This window comes from Esox lucius, chromosome 25 (genome assembly GCF_011004845.1).
Source record: "Esox lucius isolate fEsoLuc1 chromosome 25, fEsoLuc1.pri, whole genome shotgun sequence".
Lineage (NCBI taxonomy): Eukaryota > Metazoa > Chordata > Actinopteri > Esociformes > Esocidae > Esox > Esox lucius.
In genome coordinates, this window is record NC_047593.1 from 17,717,050 (window position 1) to 17,726,264 (window position 9,215).

Genomic DNA, 9,215 nt, shown 5'->3' on the forward strand with positions numbered 1-9,215 from the left:
TCCAGTGAGTAATAGGTATTCATAATCCTCAGTCCACCTGCCAGTGTCCCCTCAAGCATGGCCGCCACCTCCACTGACCCCTAAAAACAGAGAACCAGCTAGTTAACAGAAATCTTAGGCAAGGCTAGCAACTCAGGAACGGCCAGATGTATCCAAAGCCTGTTGGTGGCTATGGCCTCATGCTATCCTACACTGGAGGTAAGCAGGCTGTTCATAAACTAGAATCTTGTATAATTAGCCTTTTTTACATTGTTTTATTTTACCAGGCAAACGTGCTAACATATTCCTGTTTAGAGCAACAACCTGGGAACAATTAGGGTTAACTGTCTTGCTCAAGGCCGGAACGACAGTGAATCTCCTGACCCAGATGCCTCTGCCCGCCTTATTGATTATACCCCAAACAGGGAGGACTCAATGTGAACACTACCTTCTGTCCCGCCCCCTGGAACCCAACAGATCTCCTGAGACACAGCAGAAGCCCCTCCCCCTTCTGCACTAACCCTGAGGTGGCAGCGGTGACATTTGGAGCGTTGGCAACATAATCTTGGCCCTCTTTCCACTGGTCAGTGTAAAGGGGGGTATTAGACACAAATGCTCAGTAAGTGGCTGGCAAGGAGTCACAGACCTCCATCAAAACCTGATGATCAGATTCCTGCTTCCTCAAAACTTTACAGTTTTTCTCCACACAGGCTGGCTGAAGACAAAGTTTGTGATTGCATTTGTGATAATTCAACAGTGGTTCTTCAGCCACTTCCCTTGTGGTGTGCTGGTCGTCTGCGATGTTGAAGAAACTTGCTACGTCAGTCTGATGGAAACGAGTGAGGCCAGTCACGTCAACTACGTCACAGCTTAAATCCTGAATGCTGTAACATCTCAGCAACATACTGACGCAATTAGTCGGAAGGGTTTCTGGGGTAATTCAGGTAGACATAGACATTAACAATGGTACTGGAGTGATTAAGATAAAAAAGGACATACGTCACTGGAGTAATTGAGGTAATTAAACATGTACTAAGAAGGGTAATGGTAGATAATGATATGCTAACAGGGGTACTGTAGTAACTGAAGTAGATGATGATATGCTAACAGGTGTACTGTAGTAACTGAGGTAGATAATTATATACTAACAGGTGTACTGTAGTAACTGAGGTTGATAATGATATGCTAACTGGTGTTCTGTAGTAACTGAGGTAAATAATGATACGCTAACAGGTTTACTGTAGTAACTGAGGTAGATAATGATATGCTAACAGGTATACTGTAGTAACTGAGGTAGATAATGATATGCTAACAGTTATAGTTGAGTAACTGGGGTAGATAATGATATACTAACAGGTGTACTATAGTAACTGAGGTAGATAATGATATGCTAACAGGTGTACTGCAGTAACTAAGGTAGATAATGATATGCTAACAGGTGTACAGCAGTAACTGAGGTAGATCATGATATGCTAACAGGTGTACTGCAGTAACTGAGGTAGATAATGATATGCTAACAGGTGTACTGCAGTAACTGAGGTAGATAATGATATGCTAACAGGTGTACTGCAGTAACTGAGGTAGATAATGATATGCTAACAGGTGTACTGCAGTAACTGAGGTAGATAATGATATGCTAACAGGTGTACTGCAGTAACTGAGGTACATAGAGATCCACATACAAACCGGAGTGACTATATACAACAGGGCTCACATGCATCTCCTGTTTTGACATTCAATAATAATTAGATGATTAGCTGAGTTATAATCTGTTCAGTACATTGTTCACCACAGAGATTTGATAACTATTCCACATAATACCCGACAATATCTTTGGAATGTGTATGAAAAACTAAGTGGTCATTGCGCTGCCAGAACCAGGACCACGGAAAGGGGGGGGGGTGGGGGGGTCAGAGAGGATTCCAGTCTTATTGTAAAGGAAATGATAGTAACTAACAGCTCGTTACAAGGTGGGTGTTGGGGCATGATTTTTAGTCTGTGCACGCGCACGCGTGTTTGTGGCGCCTTCTAAAGACTAACCCTCTTTGCCTGGAGTGAGACGGCGGTCCTCTGTGGCTTGGTTTCGCTGAGAGGGCGGCATTAGCAGCTCCAAGGTTGTGGGTTCCGTTCCCGAAGGGGTCACAAACTAAAGACGCGTCCACTCACTGTGCTGTAACATAAAAACATCACATAAAAGCGTCTGCTGGTAAGTGGTGAGGCCTATACATAGATGACCCAGCCTCACTGTCTATATCACATCATCTATGGTAAGGGTCCAAAAGCCACCTGATTCTCCACATTGCATACTGGCCTGAAGTAGGGCACCTCGTAAGAAATATGAAGGGCACTTGAGCCTCTGTGTCCTCAGACACACTTCATTACTTTGAGGAAATAGACTTTACAATCCTCTGTCCACTCGACCCACATCCATACAGATGCCCCTTTCCCCTCCCACTCTCCTCATGGACACACACACAACCCGCACGTCGTCGTCGTCTTCTTTCCAATGTAACTTAGTGCCAAAACGACTAATAAAATCCGAGCTAACCATTTAACATTTTTGCTACAGTAGTTAATGTGCTAGTTACATTGAAATTAAAGCGACATGAAGGGTTAACAGATAAAAAAAAAACATTCTCTGTAGCAGGGCCAAAATCCCCCTCTCCTCGGCCTTACAATATCTGACTCCATACCTTTTCACTTAACACCTCAACACATTTGAAAATGTGCATTTTCCTGGTGAAACACTGTATTTGTACTGATGGCTCGTCAAAAAAAAAAAGACTCCTCACGGGCTAACTATTTTCACCCTTACTAGCATTTTGGTTCCATCCATCTTCCGACAGTAGACTACAACCCCCGCTGCCAACATACACACACATATATATACAATCTGGTAACTGGGGGCGACAGAATCACTGATCTTGTAACTTGGGGTGACAGAATCAGTGATCTGGTTACTCTGGGTGATGGAACCAGGCCTGTGACTCACAGCCCTTACCTACAGGATGGAACGACCCAGTGGAGGTCAGAGACACTGGTCCCATAGACACAGTGTTTTTTGCAATAGTGAGCCTGTCTCAATATATACATTCAAATCTATGCATTCTTTTTTTTAAGTTCAGAGGGCAAAAGCTGAATATCATAATTGTTTGTTTAAAGTATCTTAAGCTGAAAACACGATCTCTTAACAAAACATCTATATCATGCTTTATGGCCTTTGTAACCTCAATGTGAAATGTATGCCAAGAGACTAAATTCTGCTATTTGATCACTTTAATCCATACCAAACACTCAAGATGTTGGGATGTATCTATGGGCAAGTCACTGTGTCCCCCCTGGCCACCCCCGCCAAATTTATTTGTAATTATAAATTCATTGGATTACATATGAGAGATGTAGATTATATAACTTTTAGATTTTTTTCCCAGGAAGATAGATATATACATTGAACCAAATTATAAACGCAACACTTGTTTTTGCCCCCATTTATCATGAGCTGAACTCAAAGCTCTAAGACTTTCTCTATGTACACAAAAGGCCTATTTCTCCCAAATATTGTTCACAAATCTGTCTAAATCTGTGTTAGCGAGCACTTCTCCTTTGCCGAGATGATCCATCCACCTCACAGGTGTGGCATATCAAGATGCATTTGACGCCCGCAACACCATCCTCATCTATTGATCAAATTCGTCTATTGCAGCCGGCCCAGCGGAACCACCGCGTGGGCTGAAGACCACAAGCCTAGCAGCGACATAACCGCGCGCACCGACACTGTACCCAGCGGCCGGACGTGGTCCAGGGCCCGTGGAGTTTCGGTCTTTGTCTCCCTTTCCACTGTTCGCTTTTATCGGCTTACGCACCCCAAAATTGCCAGGGATTTATTTTCTCCTACAGCATTATTTAGGTATTTTTCCATTTTTAAGAAACTGCAGTATGATTAAAATTTTTCGAAGAACACTTGTTTTTATCTCAGAGTTGAACTTGTGACCCCTAATAGCCTATTATTTTCCAAATTCTTATGAGGACGGAACGGAACGGAAAGGGAGGGATTTTTATAATGACCGGAAAGTTCTACAGGATTGTTTGCCGGATTGGGACGGATATCTTTAGGGCACAAGACAGTACCGAAATGAAAATGTCACTCCCTACTCAAACTCTAACACACGCGTGCACGTGCACGAGCACGCATTAGAACAGCCAACACAACCTCCAATACCCACACTCAGATACATTGGCATGAGTCACCACGGTTCATTTGTGATCTCCGAGTTAAAATGGAGATTAAAGTCTCACTTTATAGCCATGTATATCTGTGCTCAAGATAAACTATTCTCATCCCAAATTGAATTACTGAGCAGCGAGTTTAGGAGCCCCTTGAAATCAGTCTCCGTCCCTCTCACAAAGGTTACCCTGTCATCCCTTTGATTCCATGAAGACAACTGATTAAACAATTAATTCATCTGTGTTTGTGTGTTCAAACATGGTTATATTAAAATACCTGCAAATCAAATGCAGCGAAAACCTTGGAATTACTCATTTATGAATATATTATTGAACACTTATTTTGGCGATGGCATTCGTGAAAAGGGTTACTGTGCAGTAAAGCCTGCAAAAGCACATCAAAGATGACATTGGTTATATGAAATAGGGCACTTCTAATATTAATAGAGTATTTCACAAGAAGGACATATGCCTTTTACTTGTCGATTCCCGTCAGAAATGAAAACTTGGAAGTGACCGACACATAGTTTGACATTTGAGAACGGTCTCAGCGAAGAGTTTGACTAGTCACTTGTGGCACGCACGCACACGCACGCACGCACGCTTTCAACTCCACCAAAGTCAGCGGTGAAGTGACCAAGGAGTTGTCAACAGGGGCTGACGAGGTCTTGGAGCTGACAGGTCTTCCCCGGGGGGCAGAGTGTCTCCTCCTTGTCGACGCTGCGTAAAAGGTCAGAAAGGGAAAAATAGCTGATCGTCACCCACACAGCAATGATGGGAGAGTGACCGTGTGGGGTCACGACAGGGCCGGGTGAGCACATGAGCTGGGGCGTAGAGAGAAGAACCAAGCCGTGGGGAATGCCGCTACAGAGAGACAGTGGACATCCTCTCCTCTTCAACTGGGAATCAATCCGAGAGTGCAGAGCTAGACAGCCCAGTCCCCAAGGATTGGAGAGTAGGATCTGATGGTTCACAGTGTCAAAGGCAGCGGAAAGATCTAGTAGAATGAGAACAGAGCAGAGTTAGCTTGGGCCGTGTGAAGAGCCTCTGTGACCCAGAAGAGAGCGGTCTCGTTTGATAGACCCGCCTTGAAGCCTGACTGGTTAATCAAAACAAATACGACAACACAGAAATGGAGCAAGGCTCAAATGAACACACAAGACCAAGGGGAAAAGCAGCGCCACAAGATGGTAATAAACACATTTATTAGAGACCTCCAACACCTCCAGAAATGGACAGTACTGCAGAGTACCAGTCAGGGCTGTCCAGGACAGAAGATTGTCCCATCAGACAGAAAGGATTGTATTTAATAACTCAAGGCATGCATCCCAAATGGCACCCTATTCCCTGTAGTGCCCTACTTTTGACCATGGGCCCTGGTCATATGGAGTGCACCAAATTGGTACTAAGGTGGGAAAGGGTACCAGACGAGGCCGGCACAGGAACCTGGCATTTATCTCCAGCCGTTCTGTCAGCCGGGGACAGAAGGTGACTGTTAGGTCTGATGTAGGCCAGTGTAACAGCCAAGAGTGACCCCCTCTCCCCCGGTGACAATACCTTTTCTGGCCCCGTGACCTTGGTTCCCCCATCACTTCCTTTGGTTCTTCCTGACTTACAGGCAGCTCCAGGTGGAGAGATGTTAAGCGAAACATGAGGGGAAGGCTTTATGCGTGACCCCTTCAGAGGGAGATCACATCTGGTCCCCAAGGTAAAAGTGGAACAGAGGGCAGGGGGAAAGAAAGAAAGAGAGAGAGAGCGAGAGAGCGAGAGATGGAGAGAGAGAAAGAAAAGAAAAGAGAAGAGAGGGTGACATGGAGAGAAGAGAACAGAAAGAGAGAAAAGCAGGAACAAAAAATAAGGTTTTATGGCCTTCTCCCTCCCTCCCTCCCCTCTCCCTGCTTCACTCTCCCACTCCCACGGTCTCACTCCCTCTCCCTCTTCTCTACCCCCCCCCCCCTCTTTCGTTCCGTTGTCTGGCTCTCGGCTGTCAGGCTGAGAAATGGCAGGCTAGACAGGGGTCTTCTGCCTGGGGCAACAGAGACTTCCATACACACACACACAGAACAAAACACACAGAGACACACACACACACACAGACCCAGAGACACACACACACACACACACACACACAGAACAAAACACAGAGACACACAGACACAGACACACACACAGACCCAGAGACACACACACATGCCAACACATTCACTAACACAAATGCACAGACACAAACACAGTTTGGGAGACACACACACGAAATACATACACAAATGTTTGTGTTTCTATCCTTGTGGGGACTGTGACCCTATTTTCCCCCTATTCCTTAGCCCCTAAGCTTTACCCTAACCTCAGTAACCTAACATATATGCTTAAACTTAACCTAGCATTTATTCCTATCCCTTAACCTAACCAGTTATGCCTAAACTTAAGTCATCTGAATTCTACCACTATGCCCAATTATAAGTATTTGCCTAGACCTTAACCTCTTAGCCTAAAATTTTCTCTAGTGTGGGCCTTCCAATAAACCTAGTGAGGACCTATTTTAAAGTTTTCCTATGTTTGAGCTCTGGTCCCCACAAGTACACACAGATGTGGATAACACACATACACACACACGAGTGCAAGCACATAGACATATTCACACATTTATTTGTCTAAACCCACATAGGGACATCTTACAATCAAAATAAATCTACATTTCAAAATAAAAAGATGTTATGCATTTTTCAAGTTCATCAGTCATCTGTATCTTTTCAATGGTCATCCATGACTTTCACTGGGGTATAAATATCAGGTGACACGCATTCCAAAACTCCATCTGTGGACTGCGTCATGGGTGTAGCCCCTACACCCATGACCTTCAGTGCTCAAATCACTCGTTAGAAGTGCTCTTGCCCAAGAATGGAGGGATGTTAATCAGAGTTAGATAACTCGCTGCCGAGTTCACTAACTCCTCACGAGGAGTCTGCCCAATGAGGTTCAGGTCTGATGCAATTACTTAGTCGTTGATTACATTTGACGCTTCGCGGCCACTAGCACTGGACACGTGATGATGGTTTGCATTAAACTGTGGGTGATTTCAACCCTGCAAGTGAGCAACGTTTCACTCGCCCACTCAAGCTATATCAAGGGGTCGAATGGGGGCTGCTTTTGTGAACTGGATGGGCATTTAAGATGGCATCCGGTTTTGATTGGGATTCCCCCAGGGAACGGGGCGAGGGCGGGGCCTCGGGAACTGAATGGAACCCAGCCACATTGTCATTTGAGCTTTCCTCATAGTCTCTCCTCTCTTTCCCTCCCTTCACTCTGTGTTGCTCTCTCTGTGTTGCTCTCTCTGTGTTGCTCTCTCTGTGTTGCTCTCTCTGTTTGACTTCACAGGAATAGAAGTGTCTCCACAGCAGACTATTACCGTTGAATCCCACTTACAGTATTGCATCTATCCAAACTAGTACACTATTCAGGGAATGTTGTGCCGTATTGGACACAGACAAACACCTGTTTCATTTGAAAAGTATTTGAACAGAGGGAGGCAAATGGCTCTAGCATTCTCTCCGCACTAACAAACAGCAGATCAAAGCCGCGTCTTGATTCAAAGAAACAATTGTTATAAGGTCCTGTTTATCTACCAAGTGGGGCTGGAAGACCTGGAGAGACAGTGATTCGGTTCCAAATGACACACTTTCCTTACGTAGTTTGTTTTTGTCGAGGACCACACAGCCAGAGGGAGTGCACTATGTAGGGAAAAGTGTTGGAATTGGGCCGCAGAGGCATTCGCCACACTGTTGTCAGTAATAACACTGCAAGATGTATACTTACCAAGGAGACGCAATCAAACTAAACAGAGCGAGGAAGAGGGTCAGAAGGAGGGAGGGAGGAACACGGAGAGGGAGGAACAGAGGGAGAGAAGGAGATGGAGAGGGAGGGATGGAGCGGAGGAGGGACAGACCGAGAGAGAAGGAGAAATCGTCATCAGTACACGCAGCCATTGCCGGTCTTCATCTGTTGCATGGTGTTACATCACTGTGGAATATAAAAGGCTTCAGCACACTGTAGAACAGCTGAAGTGGAACAACCCCCGTACCCCGCTGACAAGAACAGAGGGGTACAGAGACACACAGAGCACACACACACGACACACGACACACACACACACACACACACACACACACACACCACACACTTGTAATACTAATGGTAACGTCCGCTTAGACCCCGGGGAGAAGAGACTGAGACATACACACCCCTCCACCCACACGCAGACACACACACACACACACACACACACAAGTTTGTATGGCTATCCTCATGGGGACCAGAAAATAGAAATTGCATGCTCCTTTGCCCTAATCTTAACCCTAAAACTAACCATAACCCTAACCATAACCATAACCTAACCCTAACCCTAATCTGTACCTCAATAAAGTAAAATGTATGCCTACATTTTACCTAGATGTAATGCCTAACCTAAACCCTAAACTTAACCAACAATGCCTGGACCTTAAAGAAACCCCAATTCTAACTCTAAAATGAATTGTAAGTTTGACCCTAAACCTAAACCCTGAGCCAGAAATAGAATTTTGCCTCTTGGGGACCGGCAAAAACCTAGCTGTGTGCGTACTGAGGTCCACTTTGAGGCAGTGTGTGTGCGTACTGAGGTCCACTTTGAGGCAGTGTGTGTGCGTACTGAGGTCCACTTTGAGGCAGTGTGTGTGCGTACTGAGGTCCGCTTTGAGGCAATGTGTGTGTGTACTGAGGTCCCCTTTGAGGCGGTGTGTGTGCATACTGAGGTCCGCTTTGAGGCGGTGTATGTGTGTACTGAGGTCTGCTTTGAGGCGGTGTGTGAGTGTACTGAGGTCCGCTTTGAGGCAGTGTGTGTGCGTACTGAGGTCTTCTTTGAGGCGGTGTGTGTATGTACTGAGGTCCGCTTTGAGGCCGGTGTGTGTGCGTACTGAGGCCCGCTTTGAGGCGGTGTGTGTGCATACTGAGGTCTGCTTTGAGGCGGTGTGTGTGTACTG